The sequence below is a fragment of the Cannabis sativa genome, chromosome 9 (genome assembly GCF_029168945.1).
Source record: "Cannabis sativa cultivar Pink pepper isolate KNU-18-1 chromosome 9, ASM2916894v1, whole genome shotgun sequence".
Lineage (NCBI taxonomy): Eukaryota > Viridiplantae > Streptophyta > Magnoliopsida > Rosales > Cannabaceae > Cannabis > Cannabis sativa.
The window spans coordinates 3,488,678-3,508,999 of NC_083609.1; the positions used below are offsets into that span (position 1 = coordinate 3,488,678).

Here is a 20,322-nt window from a genome sequence, read left to right on the forward strand (position 1 = left end):
TTCTAAAGGAAAATAGAAGTTAACTTTAGAAAATGCTTACCTATAAATCAACCAATATAATGGAGTTAATAATAAAATAAATAAAAATTTGTGGCAAAAGTTTCCAAAAAGATCGTTTTGATTAGTTTCTAATTTTCAGAAATAGCGGTAATAGTTCTCAAGGTCATTGTTTTTATTTGTCTATTAGTCTTAATTTTAAATGAGCCGTTTATTTTTTTTAAAATTACTACGTATCGAAATATTATAGGTCTAAATTATCATTTTAATTGTAAAAAATAAAAATAAATAAATTATTTAAAAATAATTTGTTTTTTCTTTTTCTTCTTTTCACTGCTAGAAACAACCAACCACCAACCCCCAACCCCAAACTAGCACCACCACCACGCCTGAATAGCCACGACCCTTTCTCTTCTTCTTCTAAAGACTTTCTCAGCCCTACTCTTTCTCTTCTCTCTCCCCTTCGTCTTCTTCCTTCTACGCCTGAACCTCCATAGCCACCGTGGTCAGAAACTGCTCATCTCATCCACCAGCTACCTCCCCCTCTCTCTTTGTTCCTCCCTCTTGGTGCAAGCGGAAGGCCGACAGACGATTTAGACCCTATCCTCTTTTCTCTCTCGCTCTCAAACCCCTCTCTCTCTCATTCTCGCGCGACCCAGCCCTCTCTGCCCCGCTTGGTGACCCAGATCGGCAACCCAAACCCAGATCTGTTAACCTCCTCCTCCTCAGCCACCATTAAAGCTCAAATAACCTCGACTGATTCAGACTCCGGTAGATGCATGTTTGGGACTCGTCTTCAAGCTTGAGAGAAAAAAATGGATAGAGTGAAATCGGGAGAAAGAGAGAGGATGAAGGAGATGGAATTAGGGTTAGCATTATTAGTTTTAGGCTATTTAAGAAGAAGAAGAAGAAGAAGAAGAAGAAGAAGAAGAAGAAACAAAAATAGAGGATATAAAGAAAATAAAAATAAAAAACAAAACTAGAAACATATTAGGTTGTTTTTTGTATTATTTTTAGGTTAATTTTTAATGTGTTTTTAATTTAGTTTTACTCTGGTTTGGAGTAATTTTACGCTTTTTATCTTTTATTTTTGCAAATTCAAAATAGAAGAAGATTAAAAAATATCAAAGGAATAAGATGAAATAAAGATAAAAATATCTCACAAAAAGATGATCTATAAAATAGAAAAAATTGTGCAAAAAAATAAAGCTGAAACTTAAAACCTGAATTCGACTATGTTCTGATTATATTTAAAAAAGGTTAAAACATAAAAGTTTTAGATCTCTCTTTTATCTTTCCAAAACATCTTGAATCATCTAATTCCAAGTAATATTGAGAGAGTTATGACCAAAATACTATCAATCAATGCAGCAGAAAACTCACTGCCCAAATAAAGGGGGTCATGCCTAGGCATAGAAATCCCATGCTGCGGCCCGCCCCTTCTAATCCTAAGCAGAATAAATTTTTTTAGCGTTTTTTTATCTTTTTTTTTTTTTTTATCATGTTTTGGTTATAAAAGAAGTGACTTTTGTGAGTGTTTAGACAAAAAGAGGTTGAACGAGAGAGAAAGAAGGAAGAGAGAAAACAGAGCAATTTCTTTGAATGAGAAAGAAGAAGATAAACTTCTTATATACAGGGAAAGGCACCACGTGCAAAATACTAAATCTAAACCCCTGTAACTGAAATAACAGATTCAACTAACTGTCATTAGCACTAGGACCCTTAACAATTTTAATAGTTTTTAACAAGCAATCAGGGAGTACGAATTTTAGAGAGCAAAATTGATCGCGAAGGTTTTTTCAACGGAGTTTTCAGCATTATTTTCTTCTCTTTTCTAAAATTAATGTGTGAATTTGCTACAATAAACATGAGTAGCTAAACAGTTCATTAGGGTATAGATGGAGATTATTTGATATTGATTTGTAGTTTTAATATGATTTATTTTCCCTCAATTTCTATGAATTATATTTCATTCGTACTTGTTTATTTTTGTTAGTAGATTAGCAATGAGTAAGAAAAATTTCAATAAATCTCCCGTAACCCTACATCTTCTATAACTTCCAAAAGAAAGTAAGTTGTTCATTCTTTAGAAAAGAGAAAATTAAAACGTTCGAAACCGATCATTGAAGATTTAGACTCTTATTTTGAACTTGAAGATGAAGATTTTGAAACACCGAAAGTGCTGAAAGTATTTATGTTGTTTTTCAATTATTTTAGGATATTTTTTACTTTTTTTGCTGTAAATCATCTGGTTTTTTTTTTCTCTGATCTGTCTTTTGCTCATTTTGTTGTTGTTTTATATTTAGTTCTAGCTATGACTGAACCGATTGCATTTATTACTTGTTGATTTTCGGTTGTAAACAGTTATGATCCTCTAAAACTCCATTCTTTCGTCCTGTACTTCTTGCAGAAGCTGCTCATTCTTACATTTAGTTGTCTTTACAACACACTCAACACACTCATTCTTACTATATATATGAAGCTAAGGGTCTCCATCGAAACGCACTGAACTCATTCAGGAAGCATTGGATGTTACTGCCTGTATCCTCCGACTGCTCGGTGGCCATCCATTGCCCGTTGTTAATTAAAAGCTTTCTCATGGATGCCCTTCGAATTGACAGAGCAAATCCTTATGGCACTAAAAGCCGCTGAATGCTTCGAGGCTGCAGCACTTCTTGAAAGGAGACATCTTTAGAGATTTTGAGTCCACTGAGCTGCGAAGTGATGAACCCAAGGTCGGAAACAGCGCAAGCATTGGTCTTTAGAGAAACTCTAATGGATGATGATGAGTCCACTTTTGGGAAGGGAATTCGAGTGGAAGTGTTTCCAGAAAAGAGTCCGAGAGTGGTGGAAGCAGCCGTTGTTGAGGTTGGTAATGAGAAGAGAGTGGTTGTGGTTGTTGGTTATCTCTCTGTCTCTGGTTTGAATTGAAGTAAGGTGGTAAGTAAGTATGGCGTTTGGATAAGAAGGAAGAAGACGAAGAAGAAGAACTGTATCAATATGGGCTCCTCTCAATTCTAAGGCCCATTTTAAATCACTTTTATTACATAAATACCCAATAAATTCAAAGTTTACAAAATTAAATTATGATAGTTTAAAATAATTAATTTTATTAAATAAAAAAATCCTTCGGTGAAATATCTATCTTTTTTTAAATAAAAATAAATTAAAAGTTAAATATAAATCCTAATTTGAGTAGAATTATACTAATGATATGGTATATATATAAGCCGTAGGGTGTTAAGTGTTACTTAGAGAAAAGAAAAAAATTTTTATTATTTGAGTGTGTGTTGAAGTTGAAGTAGTAATTAAGTATGGAAACAAAAAAGGCATCCTTCAGAGAAATCTTGATGGTAACTAAAATCTTCCTCTATTCTTCTTCTTCTTCTTTTTTCTTCTTTAATTCATTCATGAATTCTTCATTTATTAGTGAAAGAGAATTAATTAACTTTAAGAGAGTGAAGTAGTGAGTGAGATATATTAAGTATAACATATATACCCCAAAAGCAATAACAAATTGAACCAAATCAATAATTCTAGTTTTCTGTACAAATGTACAAATTAAGCTCATGACTTATTATTACAAAGGAAAATGGATTAATCATATATATGACTACTTTTAATTATGCTTTGTACAGAAAATTACATTGGAAAACTTCTTATCAGTACAACTTAAAATTTGAATTAATAAATTCAATAGCTTGATTAAGCAAAATTATGACACTACCATTTTTGATTAATTATTAATCTTGTTATTTTAAGATTTTTTATTATTATTATTAATTTTTGACCAATGACACTTCATTTTTTTAATTGTAAAATATATGATCAATTGATTGAAAGAGTGTAATTTATAAAAACTAATATTTTTTTTTTCTTCTTTTAATATAGGGAACTCCATCAAACCAACTAAAACAAATTACAACGGAAGAGAAAAGTTACTCTCAACAAGATATTATAATATGGGAAAGACAGGAAAATTTCAAGGTAACAAAAATTCTCTAAAAAATTTCTTGGAACATTATTTAAAATAAATACAATATTAATAATTTGTGCAAATCATGTCTTTTAGTAACGTTTGGATTATTAGATTAACAAGAACATAGATTTTTTTTTTTTTAAATGAAACTATTGTTATTGTGTTAAATTCATAACACAACTAGCTAGCTATGAGATTCACATATATATTTTTAATTATGTTATGTATATTTATGAATGAGTTTTAGAGTGTATGTATAATTCATTAATAAATTTTTGTTAATAATTACAGGAGCAAAATTTAAGTGAGTGGTCATCACCACTAAAATTATTGAGTCAAGATAAAGAAGCATTGTTGAAAGTTCCAGTTTTATTTGCTTCCTTCGATCAAACGAGCCGATTAGCTTCTGGATACGGCGCTTGTTCCGTGATAGCAATACTCATTGCTCACTGGCTTCACTGCAACCCAAAATTAATCCCCACAAGGGTACAATTTGAATCCCTAATCCTGCAAGGCTCTTCTGAGTGGCGAGCACTCAGCAACGAATCCTCTTATTACCAGAACAAATTTTCTAACAATCACTTCGATATAGAGACTGTGATAAATGCTGGTATCAGACCAGTCTCTATTTGCACAGATAGGTCAGTAACGGGGATGTTCGGGGTTGAAAAATTCGCCTTGTTGAAAGATATGTTCTCTTTAGACAATATGTGGGAGAACATAACTAAGGATTTAACAACAGAGCCGAAAATTTTCGTCGTGGGTTGGAACGATCACTTCTTTGTCTTAAAACTAGAACTTCATGCTTGTTATATTATTGATTCATATGGAAGTAGACTATTTCGAGGGTGCAACCAAGCTTATATGCTTAAATTTGACGATTCAAGTGTAATATACGGCACCGATCAACAAATTCTTTGCACGGGCAAAGATTGCTGCAAGGAATATATGAGAAAGTTTTTAAGCAGTAATATTGTTATGAAACTGGAGAAGGAATACAAGAGGGGATACATTCAATTACCTTATCTATATGAGAAGTTGCAAGTAGACATGAGCTATATGTGCTTAAATGCTCCATCGCCAGTATCATCTTCATCGTCGTCCTCCTATGATGGTCCATCTTCCCTTCAATTGTGATGATTCTTCTTTTCTTAGAGATGCTCATCCTCCTCATGAAGAGTAAATAAGAGTTGTGTTATGTAAATGTTCGGTTAATATGTAAATTTATTTATTTTATTATTTTGTGTTTATGTAAAGATTTAATTAATATGTAAATTTATTTATTTTGTTGGAAATATTTAAATAAATTTTAAATTTAATTATATGTGAGGAATTAAATTTAATTAGTACTACAAACAGTCTTCAATAGTGACTAATGTATATCATCACTTTAATCTAAGAAAATAAATCAAAGTATATGTAAATAAATTCTAACAATTGCCTTATAATTATAAATAAGTTAAGTTTTGTATGATCATGCCTAATAACAAAGGTGATATTATATCTCCAAGGAATAAACATAATAAAGTGTTTCTCGATATTCAAATGGGATTATTTAGCTAAATTAGTACACTAAAAAAATTTAATAAACCCAACATGTTTATTTTGAGTCTAACTGCCTTAGTATGGTAAATAACCTCCAATAAAAATTAATCTTAAGATACAAATTCCAGTTTGTAAATTAAATGGATGTAAAACAGTACAACAAAGATTCTTACAACAATTTACCTTTAGATCTTGATTAACTAACCAAGATTCTCCCTTAGATTCGAAGACAAGCTCCCCTTGCTTCGATTGAGAGTAGCTGGTACTAGAAAAGAATAGTAGCAGTTAAAAATTTATTCATAGATAAAGTGGATATATCAAGCTTCGCAACTGAGTCATATAGTATCAAGGTTGGTCATAGCATTCTCTTTCTAAAAACAGAGAAAATGTGAGATGAAACAATGAAGTTTGGACTACACTAGTGTTTGGTTGGAAGGAATGAAAACATAGGAATGAGAATGGAAATGGGAATAGGAATGGAATGGAATAAAATTTAAAATACATAAAAATAATTGATAAGAAAATTATTAAATTTTTTCTCATCATGCATTGGAATAGTCTTTCCTTCCATTTTAAAATGGAATAGTCAGTCCACTAAAATGGTGGAAAGATCATTCCATTGGAATGGCATTCCAACACATTAATATGCAACCAAACAAAGGAATGGAATGAAGACTGTTTCATTTCCTTTCCATTCTATTTCATTACCTTCAACCAAACGCCAAGTTCTATAAAGCACATATTTATCTTGTGGCTGACAATTTTACAGAATCTTAGAATTAGGAAATTGATCTCCAAGTTTGACACAAATATTAACAAGGTATGTTTATTATGTGAGGATAAAGATGAAACAGTTAGCCCTCTTTGAATGTTTCTACAATAGACAAAGTCTTAAAAAAAACTAAAGCACTGACTTGATTGGCATGTCCAATCTCTTTATTTTGAGCAAATGCTGAAAAGTATAATGAAAGATAAACCGATTAGCAAGCACATGAAGCAAATATTGTCAACCATCATTGCGACCTTGGTGTTTTATTTATAAAAAAGTAAGGAATGATGCTTCTTGGTCTTCAAAGATTTGGAGAATGAAAAAAAAAAACAGTACAACAAATTCAGCAGGATGTTAAGTATATAATTTTATATGTACTTCTTGAGAAAATTTTGGATATAGATTGAATTGATTTGATTTGTAATCGGGTATATAACATAAAAAATAAGTTTGTGGTTATAAATTTAAAAGAGAATCATGAAATAAATATTAAATAAAAGCGTGAACTAAAAATTTAAAAAATCAATTTTATTTATTTGATCATTGTCGTTCTTTACTTTCTTAGTTTGGTAATATTTTTTAGTTTTTTTACATTTAAAAGTAGTTTTTTTCTTTTTTTGTATTTTTACGAAAGTCCACATAGCAACCTATATAAAAATTATCGGAGTAATTCAAATTGTAAATTAAAAAAATAGTATATGAAGTAATTTCTCATGCTTTTGTACTTTTTGTTAAACATTCTTCTAACAAAGTGTCTTACTTTTTGATAAGAAACTCTTAAATTCCTGCATATCGTCATTTTATTAAATTTTCTATTTATTTTGAGCTTAATACTCTATTTTTCATTAAAAAAAAGTTGAAAATAAATGTTATTTATTTGTTTAATTGTTTATTTGCATTCTACCAGAAGCAAAATAAGAAGAGTTTTAATATTCAGTACTGATAAAGAAAGGATTGACCATGTTTCCTTAAAGAAATTTACTCTTTTTTATTTGTTATTTATTTTTTTTATTTCTTTCCTCTTTTTTTCATTAAAAAATTTACTCTTCCTTAAAGAAATCTATTCATACTGACATGAGACATAAAACTTGGTAATTGTTTTTAATTTAAATATATGAAAAAGCCATATTAGTTTGAACAAATAAAAATTGTAGCTTTTCATGGAAGATTATTACAATGAACACACATTAAAAAAAAATTGAGAATGTTATTTGTTTTACATAACTTATCAAAAAACAACATATATACCAAGTTCGAGTCAACTTTGAAATTAGATTATTTTCAATTATTTTTTATCATGACACTCTTTTAGGTTTGACCACTTAATACAGAATCTCCACCTTTCATTATCTTCACAATGCAAAATCTTTTGTCAAAACCAAAGACAACCCTAAAAGAAAAAGTAATGTTAGTACATATATGATGACACAATAAAAGTAAGAAGATGAATAAATAATTGGGAAATTTTTAAAAATAAGCAAATAAGCTTACTGATTTATTCCTTTGATGGATCCAACGGCCCAAACTCTTCCAAGATCATAATTAAAAGTATTTTCAAGCCTACAAATTAATTAAAATTACCAGAGTGAGAATTACACAAAATATATATATATCTTTATATAAATATATATAAATAGTTTACTTTTAAGTGAAAGTATGCCATAAACGAGCAGTTTTATCCATAGAGGCAGTGATTATTATAGAAAGCTCAGGAAGAACACAAAGTTCCAAACTAGTTTATTATTAACGACCATAAAGATTATAAAAAACATAAATTAAGGACTATTCAGCAAAATTATAATGCTGAGTTTTTGTTTTCTGCTTTTAGTTTTTCGAAAATCTCTCTTTTTGTAAAAACTACTAAAACTAATTTTGTTACAGTTAAAAACTAAAATTTATTGATTTACCAACCAATAAAAATACTTTTGGAGCTTAAAAAATCCAAAAATAATTTTTAAAAGCCCGACCAACCAGGACCATTAATATCTTCTAACAAAATCATTACATAATGAAAAAAATATTGAAGTAATATACATACCAAAATGAACAACAACACATCTAATGAAGTCTTTGTGTGTTTCAACCTCTATGATTTTCTCCATTGTTTTATAATTGTAAACACGAATGAATCCGTCATCAGAGCCAGTTACAATCCAATTTTTGCTAGCTATGAACTTTGCTGATCTCACTAAAGAAAAAAAAAGAAAAGTTTTATTATAACTCATCACTTGGTTTGGAATGTGTATTAATGAATGTTATGTACTTGGTGAGTTTGTGACTAAGATTTTTCTAATTTCTGAAACAATGTGAGCAAAAAATGTTATTAATTAGAAGAATGTTTCAAATGAAGGAAATTATTACATAAGTTTGGAAATTAGAGAATTGTCCATTTTTGGGCCCTTACTTGGGCTTGGTGGTTCCATAGAGTAACATTTCCACTATATAAACTTGTTAGAATCCTGAATGAATTAAAAATCAATATAATTAATTACCCAATAATTAGTATCATATTATTTAGTTTTAATTTCAAAGAAGTAAATTTATTTTACCATGGATGAGTTGGATGCACATTAGAGACTCAATCCAAGCTAACAGAAACAGAAACACTTGAGCTGTTAGGCAGAAAATACAACTGGGAAAGTGAATTTCAGTTCAATTACTACATCAGAGAACATAAAAACACTACAAGTTTTGACATAAAAACACTTAATGCATAAGAAGAATAACCAAGGGAACACATTGTAAGCACCTTTCCACCAACACATTTGTAAGAAAACAAAAAACAACCTTTACTTCAATCCCACTGCCTAACACAAATATTGAATTAAACAATTCTCACCCATTTTAACATACTTGACTTTAAATTCAAGAACCAAACTTTCTGAAGTGACAACAAGTCACACCATGAAAAACTTATATGAGAGAGTCCTTTCCACAAAAACAGCAAATTTATTCTCTAAAAAGTTTCTCCAACCATACCAAATGCAACAAGATAAAGTAGGATTGATAAACACATCCTTGGATATAAGACCCTTCAATTCAATATAATTATATATATATATATATGTACAAAGTATATATTGTGGATAAAATTGATCCTGATTGATGGAAACTTATCCTATAATTTTCAAATATTGTTTTGATGAAAGAGCTACATTAAGCTAATTGGTACCAAAGTAATTATTTAGCACAATAAATAAATAAAATTATAAAGCATTATAACAAAACCTTTCTGTTTGGTTCCCGGGAAAGTTAGGGAGAAAAAAAAGAATACGAGGAAAATAGCAATAAATTTTAGGCATTTAAACATAACCCAGAAATTCTTATGTCGGAAAAAACAAGAGCTGAAGAGCAAGAAAGTGAAACAAAGAAAGGAGAAAACCGTACGGGCAACAGGTTGAAGAGCAGGAGAGAATTTGGTGAAGATGGGTCGGGCAGGTTGAAAGGAGACAACTTTAGAGATTTTAAGTCCACTGAGCTGCGAAGTGATGAATCCAAGGTCGGAAACAGCGCAAGCGTTGGTCTTTAGAGAAACTCTAATGGATGATGATGAGTCCGCTTTTGGAAAGGGAATTCGAGTGGAAGTGTTTGCAGAAAAGAGTCCGAGAGTGGTGGAAGCAGCCATTGTTGAGGTTGGTAATGAGAAGAGAGTGGTTGTTGTTGTTGGTTATCTCTCTGGTTTGAATTGAAGTAAGGTGGTAAGTAAGTATGGCGTTTGGATAAGAATGAAGAAGACGAAGAAGACGAACTGTATCATTTGAAAATTTGATAAAATATCTATCTTTTTTTAAATAAAAAATAAATTAAAAGATAAATATAAATCCTAATTTGAGTAGAATTATATTAATGATATAGTATATATAGTGAACCGTAGGTGTTAAATGTTAATTAGAGAAAAGAAAAAAGTTATTATTATTTGAGAGTGTGTGTTGAAGTTAAGTAGTAATTAAGTATGGAAACAAAAAAGGCATCCTTCAGAGAAATCTTGATGGTAACTAAAATCTTCCTCTATTCTTCTTCTTCATCTTCTTTCTTTTTTAATCGATCATTCATGAATTCTTTATTTATTAGTTTCTTCTTTAATCGATCATTCATGAATTTTTTATTTATTAGTGAAAGAGAATTAATTAACTTTAAGAGACTGAAGTAATGAGTGAGATAAATTAAGTATAACACACATACTCCGAAACCAATAACAAAATAAACCAAAGTAATAATTCTAGTTTTCTGTACAAATTAAGCTAATGACTTTATAATTACAAGCGAAAATGGATTGATCATATATATATATGGCTGCTTTGCTTATGCCTTGTACAGAAAACTAGATTGGAAAATTTCTTATTGATACAACTTAAAATTTGAATTAATTAATTCAATAACTTGATTAAGCAAAATTATAACACTACCATTTTTGATTACTTATTAATCTTGTTATTTTAAGATTTTTATTATTATTATTATTATTAATCTTGATAAGACTTGATTAATAACTAAGAGTCTTAAGGCTATATTACATACAAGCAGTAAAGGTTAAGAGTTAACTGTGATTCAGCTGTAAAGTATTGTAAACAATGCATAAAATCATGTTGAATTGTAATACAAGAATTTTATATGCCTTTCTGCTTCATAGTAAACATTTCTTATTTAATTCTTCATTGTAAAATTACTTTTTGGTTTGTTAAAGTATCTAGTATCCCACATAACTAATGTGTGGATCAATGAACTTTAATTTCACTTATAAAAAGTATTAACATATTTATTTAATTTTAATTGATAGCTAGTTTTTTAATTCACTTATAAAAAGTAATAACATACCTTAATAAATTTTGTAACAATCATTGCGCACTGGCTTCACTGCAACCCAAACAAACAAGAACAGTTCAATTTTTGCACAATCCAGTTTTTGCTAGTTATGAACCTCTATGACAATTGGTTTGGAATTTGTATTAATGAATGTTATGTACATGGTGAGTTTGTGACTTTGAAAGATTTTTCTAATTTCTGAAACAATGTGAGCAAACAATGTTATTAATTAGAAGAATGTTTCAAATGAAAGAAATTATTACATGAGTTTGGAAATTAGAGAATTGTCCATTTTTGGGCCCTTACTTGGGATTGGTGGTTCCATATAGTAAGAGTTCCACTGTATAAACTTGTTAGAGTCATGAATGAATTAAAAATCAATATAATAATTATCCAATAATTAGTATCATATTATTTAGGGCATTTTACAATTTTATATACATTACTTTAATTAATTATAAAATATGTGCAAAAAAACCTTATTATCATTTTTTCATAAATTTTTATATATAATTAAAAAAAAATTTCAAATTCTTTTATAATATATATGGTAATAATTATTGAGTATTATATATATATATGGTAATATGGCTATATTTATTTTTATGTTTACAATTATAATAAAAAAACATATCAATAATATCTTCTAAAAAATCCAAATATAGTTTTTAAAAACCCGACCAACCAGGACCATTAATATCTTCTAACAAAATCATTGCATAATGAAAAAATATTAAAGTAATATACATACCAAAATGGTTCCATCAAGTGAGACAGAGGTGAAAATATTAGAGTGATTTGGATTATTAAATAATTTGTTTTGAGCTTAATACTCTATTATTAAATAATTTGTTTTAAAGTCTTATTTTTCATTAAAAAAAAGTTGAAAATAAATGTTATTTAATTGTTTAATTGTTTATTTGCATTAGAAGCAAAATAAGAAGAGTTTTAATATTCTGTACTGATAAAGAAGGGATTGACCATGTTTCTACTAGTAAATGTCACTCTCATAATCAAGCATCACTCTTCTAATCTTCTTCAATCTTCACCCTTACCCTTTCATATATCTAAATTTTCCTTCTTACTTTCTTAAAAAATTTGGTTTTTGCTAGTGTGGTTGAACTCTTGAAGAAATTCAATGCTTGTCTATGATTTTGTCACACCTATTTTTAAATATCTTTAATACAAGGGCCCTTATTAATAATTAAGAATTAATTCAACACATTAGTTGTTAGTATTGCTATTAATTGATTTGGATTCATGTTTGCCCACTTCAATTTTTTTTTTTTTTTTTCCTCTTTCTTTTCATTAAAAAATTTACTCTTTCTTAAAGAAATCTTTTCATACTGAAATGAGACATGAAACTTGGTATACTTGTTGTTAATTTAAATATATGAAAAAGCCATATTAGTTTGAACAAATAAAAATTGTAGCTTTTCATGGAAGATTATTACAATGAACACACATTAAAAAAAAAAATTGAGAATGTTATTTATTTTACATAACTTATCAAAAAACAACATATATACTAAGTTCGAGTCAACTTTGAAATTAGCTTATTTTCAATTATTTTTTATCATGACACGGTTTGACCACTTAATACAGAATCTCCACCTTTCATTATCTTGATAATGAAAATCCTTTGTCAAAACCAAAGACAACCCTGAAAGAAAAAGTAATGTTAGTGCATATATGATGAGACCATAAAAGTAAGAAAGAAGATGAATAAATAATTGGGAAATTTTTAAAAATAAGCAAATAAGCTTACTGATTTATTCCTTTGATGGATCCAACGGCCTAAACTCTTCCAAGATCATAATTAAAAGTATTTTCAAGCCTACAAATCAATTAAAATTATCAGAGTGAGAATTACATAAATATATATATATATCTGGATAAATTGCGGCATAAATACTTATTATTTCAGATTTTATACACTTAAATACCTAATGTTTATTTTTGGAGGCAAAAATACCTAATGTTACAATTCTCTTACACCGTTACTACCACTTTCGTTAACTCATAAATATGGACACGTGAAGGGTTCAGATGCATTACATTTATTTTTATTTTATTTTAAAACTTAATATTCTTGATATCACAAACTAAATGCTACTTGTTTAAAAAAAAACAACGTGTTCTCATTAACAATTTTCACATGATATTGACACTTCAATTCGATAATCATGTTCCATATACTACACTAGTTCACTCAGCTATGGTAGTTTAGTATTGCATCTTTCTTATTTTTTAAAAAAAAACAAGTAATATTTAGTTTTTTATATTAAGAATATTAAATTTTAAAATAAAATAAATAAATATAATGCATTTGGGCCCTCCACGTGTCTATATTTATGAGTTAATAACAGAAGTGGTAGTAACGGTGTAAGAGAATTGTAACATTAGGTATTTTTTCTACCAAAAATAAACATTAAGTATTTAAGTGTATAAAATCGGAAACATTAAGTATTTATGCCGCAATTTACCCTATATATCTTTATATAAATGTATATAAATAGCTTACTTATAAGTGAAAGTATGCCATGGACGGGCAGTTCCATCCTCAGAGACAAGATTACTATAGAAAGCTCAGGAAGAACACAAAGTGCTGAGACATTATGCAAATGACCTTCCAGAGTTTGAACACAAGTTTGTATTTCACAATCCCAAATCGGTTTTCACATATACATTTTATGATTAGTATTCACTACCTATATACATTATTTCATCATCTCATATAAAAGTCTATAACAAAAGAATGTGTGATGTATAATATAAAATACCTTAACAGTAAAATCATTAGAGCCACTTAGCAAGTAAATTTTATCACCAAAATTAAAGTAAGCTATGCAATTCACTCCTTTCAAATGGCCATTGAAGGTAAATTTTGGAGTAGGTGAGCCAATATTCCATGTCTATATCAAAATGAGCCACAAATTAACCATTATTATATATGTATTACTGTTAATTAGAAAATAAGTTCTTCAATATTCTTTTTTCTTTCTTTGATAATGAAATTAATTTAACATAATTAAAGAATGGATGAGAAAATATATATCCAAACTAGTTAATTATTAACGACCACAAAGATTGTAAAAAAAACATAAATTAAAACGATTCAGCAAAATTATAATGCTGAGTTTCTGTTTTCTGCTTTTAGTTTTTAGAAAATGTCTTTTTGTAAAAACTACTAAAACTAATTTTGTTACAGTTAAAAACTAAAATTTATTGATTTACCAACCAATAAAAATACTTTTGGAGCTTAAAAAATGGACCAACCAGGACCATTAATATGTTGTAACAAAATCATTACATACGAAAATGGTTCCATCAAGTGAGAGAGAGGTGAAAATATTAGAGTGATTTGGATTAAAAGCCACTTCACTTGCATTGCATCACATAATAATGAGAATGTCCCTTTTCCCAATCCCAAAGCTTTATAGATTTGTCATCAGATATGATGATGATGAGTCCGCTTTTGGAAAGGGAATTCGAGTGGAAGCAGCCATTGTTGAGGTTGGTAATGAGAAGAGAGTGGTTGTTGTTGTTGTTGTTGGTTATCTCTCTGGTTTGAATTGAAGTAAGGTAAGTAAGTATGGAGTTTGGATAAGGATTAAGAAGGAAGAAGACGAAGAAGACGAAGAACTGTATCAATATGGGCTCCTCTCAATTCTAAGGCCCATTTTAAATCACTTTTATTACATAAATACCCAATAAATTCAAAGTTTACAAAATTAAATTATGACAGTTTAAAATAATTAATTTTATTAAATAAAAAAAATCATTTTCGGTGAAATATCTATCTTTTTTTAAATAAAAATAAATTAAAAGTTAAATATAAATCCTAATTTGAGTAGAATTATACTAATGATATGGTATATATATAAGCCGTAGGGTTGTTAAGTCTAAATTAGAGAAAAGAAAAAAATTATTATTATTTGAGTGTGTGTTGAAGTTGAAGTAGTAATTAAGTATGGAAACAAAAAAGGCATCCTTTAGAGAAATCTTGATGGTAACTAAAATGTTCTTTTTCTTCTTCATCTTCTTTCTTCTTTAATCGATCATTTATGAATTCTTTATTTATTAGTAAAAGAGAATTAATTAACTTTAAGAGAGTGAAGTAAATTAATTAGTATAACATACATACCCGGAAAGCAATAACAAATTAAATTAAAGTAATAATTCTAGTTTTATGTACAAATTAAGCTTATGACTTTATAATTACAAACGAAAATGGATTGATCATATATATATATAGCTGTTTTGCTTATGTCTTGTATAGAAAACTAGATTGGAACACTTCTTATTGATACAACTTAAAATTTGAATTAATTAATTCAATAACTTGATTAAGCAAAATTATAACATTACCATGTTTGATTACTTATTAATCTTGTTATTTTAAGATTTTTTATTATTATTATTATTATTATTATTTTTTGACGAATGACACTTCATTTTTTTTGTTTTTTTGATTGAAAAATATATGATCAATTCATTGCAAGAGAGTAATTTATAAAAACTAATATTTTTTTTCTTCTTCTTTTGATATAGGGAATTCCATCAAACCAACTAAAACAAACTACAATGGAAGAGAAAAGTTACTCTCAAAAAGATCATACAATATGGGAAAGACAAGAAAATTTTAAGGTAACAAAAATTCTCTAAAATTTCTCTTGGAACATTATTTAAGATAAATACAATACTAATAATTTGTGCAAATCATGTCTTATAGTAACGTTTGGATTATTAGATTAATAATTACATAGAAAATTCTTTTTAAAATGAAATTGTTGTTATTGTATTAAATTCATAACACAACTAGCTAGCTATGAGATTCATATATAAATATATATATATATATATTTTTAACTATGTTATGTATATTTATGAATGAGTTTTAGAGTATATGTATAATTTATTAATGAATCTTTGTTAATGATCACAGGAACAAAATTTAAGTGAGTGGTCATCTCCACTAAAATTATTGAGTCAAGATAAAGAAGCATTGTTAAAAGTTCCAGTTTTATTTGCTTCCTTCGATCAAACGAGCCGATTAGCTTCTGGATACGTCGCTTGTTCCGTGATAGCAATACTCATTGCTCACTGGCTTCACTGCAACCCAAAATTAATCCCCACAAGGGTACAATTTGAATCCCTAATCCTGCAAGGCTCTTCTGAGTGGCGAGCACTCAGCAACGAATCCTCTTATTACCAGAACAAATTTTCTAACAATCACTTCGATATAGAGATTGTGATAAATGCTGGTATCAGACCAGTCTCTATTTGCACAGATAGGTCAGTAACGGGGATGTTCGGGGTTGAAAAATTCGCCTTGTTGAAAGATATGTTCTCTTTAGACAATATGTGGGAGAACATAACTAAGGATTTAACAACAGAGCCGAAAATTTTCGTCGTGGGTTGGAACGATCACTTCTTTGTCTTAAAACTAGAACTTCATGTTTGTTATATTATTGATTCATATGGAAGTAGACTATTTAGAGGGTGCAACCAAGCTTATATGCTTAAATTTGACGATTCAAGTGTAATTTACGGCACCGATCAACAAATTCTTTGCACGGGCAAAGATTGTTGCAAGGAATATATGAGAAAGTTTTGTAGTAATAATATTGTTATGAAACTGGAGAAGGAATACAAGAGGGGATACATTCAATCACCTTATCTATATGAGAAGTTGCAAGTAGACATGAGTTATATGTGCTTAAATGCTCCATCGCCGGTATCATCTTCATCGACGTCTTCCTATGATGCCCCATCTTTCCTTCAATTGTGATGATTCTTCTTTTATTAGTGATGCTCATCTTCCTAATGAAGAGTAAATAAGATTGTGTGTTATGTAAATGTTCAGTTAATATGTAAATTTATTTATTTTATTATGTTTATGTAAATATTTAATTAATATGTAAATTTATATGAAAATGTTTGAATAAATTTTAAATTTAATTATATGTGAGTAATTAAATTTAATTAGTACTACAAACAGTCTTCAATAGTGACTAATGTATATCATTACTTTAATCTAAATAAATAAATTATAGTATATGTAAATAAATCCTAGGAGTTTGCCTTATAATTATAAATAAATTAAGTTTGATATGACCATGCCTAATAATGTAGGCCATATTATATCTCCAATGAATAAACATAGTAAAGTGTTTATTGATATTCAAATGCTATTTATTTAGCTAAATTAGTACACTAGAAAAATTTAATAAACCCAAAATTTTTATTTTGAGTCTAATTGTCTTAGTATTGTAAATAACCTCCAATAAAAATTAATGTTAAGATACAAATTCCAGTTTGTAAATCAAATGGATGTAAAACAATACAACAAAAATATTTACAATAATTTATCTTAAGATCTTGATTAACAAACCAAGATTCTCCATTAGATTTGAAGACAAGCTCCCTTTGCTTTGAATGAGCTGAAATCCCTTCACCTATGAATCTTAACTCCCTTCAGATGAAACGGCCTCCATTATCACTTCATCACAGAAGCTTGAACTTTTCAACAAAGGACCTTACTGATAAGAGAGTGAAATTGAATGGTTATAAGGTCATTATTGATAAGAATGAAGCTCTTCAATTCACACCAGGTCAATTTATTCAAGGAAATTTATAGTTAGAAGAAATTGTGTCACCATTTTTTCTTGGATTAAAGAACTATTTCATCTTATATTTTCAAATAATAAATACTTGAATAGATATATTTAGAGGATGAGAGGATGGTAGTGATTAATTAATCCTATCCCCACCTTGTTGATTATAAAAAATAATAATTTAAAAAGAAAAACATTCTCCATTAATGTTTAGTTACATGTTTTTTTGTTTGATACAATTGTGTATTTGTAGGCTTATTGTCTAGTTTTAATCAATAATAATATGCATTTACAGTACTACATCCTTATATTTTTTTAATCATTATACATTATTTTAGATTAAATTAATTAATTATTAAAAAAAATTATTTGAAATTTTATTAGAAAAAATATTTTATACATAATTTAAAAAAAAAATATGAAAATAAAATTAAAATAAGTATTAAAATTAACTTTGTGAAATAAAATTTAAAAAAAAATATTTTCAGTAATTTTTAAAAATTAAAAATTATTTTGTACTTAATTTTTTTATGTATTAATATGTATTGTCATTTGTTGTAAATAAAATTTTTCAAAGGGCATTTTACAATTTTATATACATTATTTTAATTAATTACAAAATATGTGCAAAAAAACTTATTATCATTTTCGCATGCATTTTTATATATAATTAAAAACTTTTTTCAATTTCTTTTATAATATATATAGTAATAATTATTGATTATTATATATATGGTAATATTAGCTATGTTTATTTTTATGTTTACAATTATAATAAAAAATATACCAATAATATAAAATATTTTATATATGTGTTTATTTTATTTTCTATTAATTAAACATACTAATTTAATAAACAAAATAATAATATTCACATAAGTTTATTATATCACTCTATGTGTGTTATGTTTATTTTTTAGTAACTTTTTAAAAAATAAGTAATATATATATAAAAAAAAATGTTTATCTTTATCTTTTTCTTTGTTTATTGTGTCATGTTTATTTTTTCTAACTAAATAATTTTTAGAGTTTATAAAGTTATGTTTGTTTGTTTATTTTTTGATGTAAGAATTATACTTTAATAGAAAATTCGTTCACTAATTCATTAGAAAATAATCAATATATAGAAACAATAGAAAAAAAATATATATACATATTTTAGTATAGTATAAATTGTCTATGTCTACTTTTATGTTTACAATTATAATAAACATACTAATAATATAAAATACTTTGTATATATATATGTTTATTTTGTTTTCTATTTATTAAACATACTAATTTAATAAACAAAATAATAATATTCAGATATGTTTATTATATCACTCTATGTGTCATGTTTATTTTTAGTAATTTTAAGTATTGATTTATATTTATATACATTAATGTTTATAATTATGAAATTGTATTTTATTAAAAAAAAATCTTATTAAATTATAATAATTCATACTAAAACAGATAATAAACATTTATCTTTTAATAAAAAAAAATAACTTGTTTATTTTTATAAACTGTTTAATTAATTTTACGAAATTGTTTATTTTGAGTTTTAATAAACATAGTTTATTATTCAATGATTAAAATGTATGGTTTCATGTAATAAATTTTCAAAATATATAAGTTTTTAAAATTTTTTTTTTTTTTACACATTTTTTGTAATTATGTTGTTTTTGTTGTATATTTATGAAAAAAAATCCCTTTTTCAAAAGGAAAATAGAAGTTAACTTTAGGAAATGCTTACCTATATATCAACCAATATAATTGAGTTAATAATAAAATAAATAGAAATTTGCGGTAAAAGTTCTTAAAAAGGTCATTTTGATGCAAATTAATCCCCAACTTTCAGAAATGGCGGCAATAGTCCTCAAGATCATACTTTTTATTTGTCCGTTAGTCCTAATTTTAACTGAGCCGTTACTTTTTTAAAATTACCACGTGTTGAAATATTATTGACCCAAATTATTATTTTAATTTAAAAAAATAAAAATAATGTCTTTTTTTTTTCTTTCTTTTCTTCTTCGTCTTCTTTTTCTTTTTCTCACTGCCAGAAACAACCAACCACCAACCCCCAACCCCCAACCCCAAACAAGCACCACCACCACACCTGAATAGCCACGACCCTTTCTCTTCTTCTTCTAAAGACTTTCTCAGTCCTACCCTTTCTCATCTCTTTCCCCTTCGTCTTCTTCCTTTTATGCCTAAACCTCCATAGCCACCGTGGTCAGAAACTGCTCTCATCCATCAACCACCTCCCCCTCTCTCTTTGTTCCTCCCTCTCGTTGCAAGAGGAAGGCCAGCGGACGATTAAGACCCTCTCCTCTCTTCTCTCTCGCTCTCAAACCCCTCCTCTCTCTCGTTCTCGCGCGACCCAGCCCTCTCTGCCCCACTTGATGACCCAAATCGGCAACCCAAACCCAGATCTGTTAACCTCCTCCTCCTCGACCACCATTAAAGCTCGAATAACCTCGACGGATTCATACTCCGGTAGATGCATGTTTGGGACTCGTCTTCAAGCTTGGGAGAAAAAAAATGAATAGAGTGAAATCGGGAGAAAGAGAGAGGATGAACGAGATGGAATTAGGGTTAGGGTTATTAGTTTTAGGTTATTT

At 28.0% G+C, this 20,322-nt stretch overlaps 1 long non-coding RNA gene across 3 annotated transcripts; it reads right to left on the reverse strand.

Annotated features, from left to right (window-relative positions):
- Positions 1 to 7,549: 7,549 nt before the first annotated feature.
- Positions 7,550 to 9,818, reverse strand: LOC133030925 (uncharacterized). Of its 3 annotated transcripts, none has more exons than XR_009684457.1 (4): positions 9,678 to 9,818; positions 8,840 to 8,902; positions 8,695 to 8,749; positions 8,448 to 8,478 (listed from the first exon to the last, which is right to left on the reverse strand). It is a non-coding gene; the product is annotated as an uncharacterized LOC133030925 (long non-coding RNA). The 3 variants fall into 3 exon arrangements; XR_009684455.1 differs by having other exon boundaries at positions 8,652 to 8,749; XR_009684456.1 differs by lacking the exons at positions 8,448 to 8,478; positions 8,695 to 8,749; positions 8,840 to 8,902 and adding exons at positions 7,550 to 7,680; positions 7,782 to 7,850 and having other exon boundaries at positions 9,678 to 9,790.
- Positions 9,819 to 20,322: the final 10,504 nt, after the last annotated feature.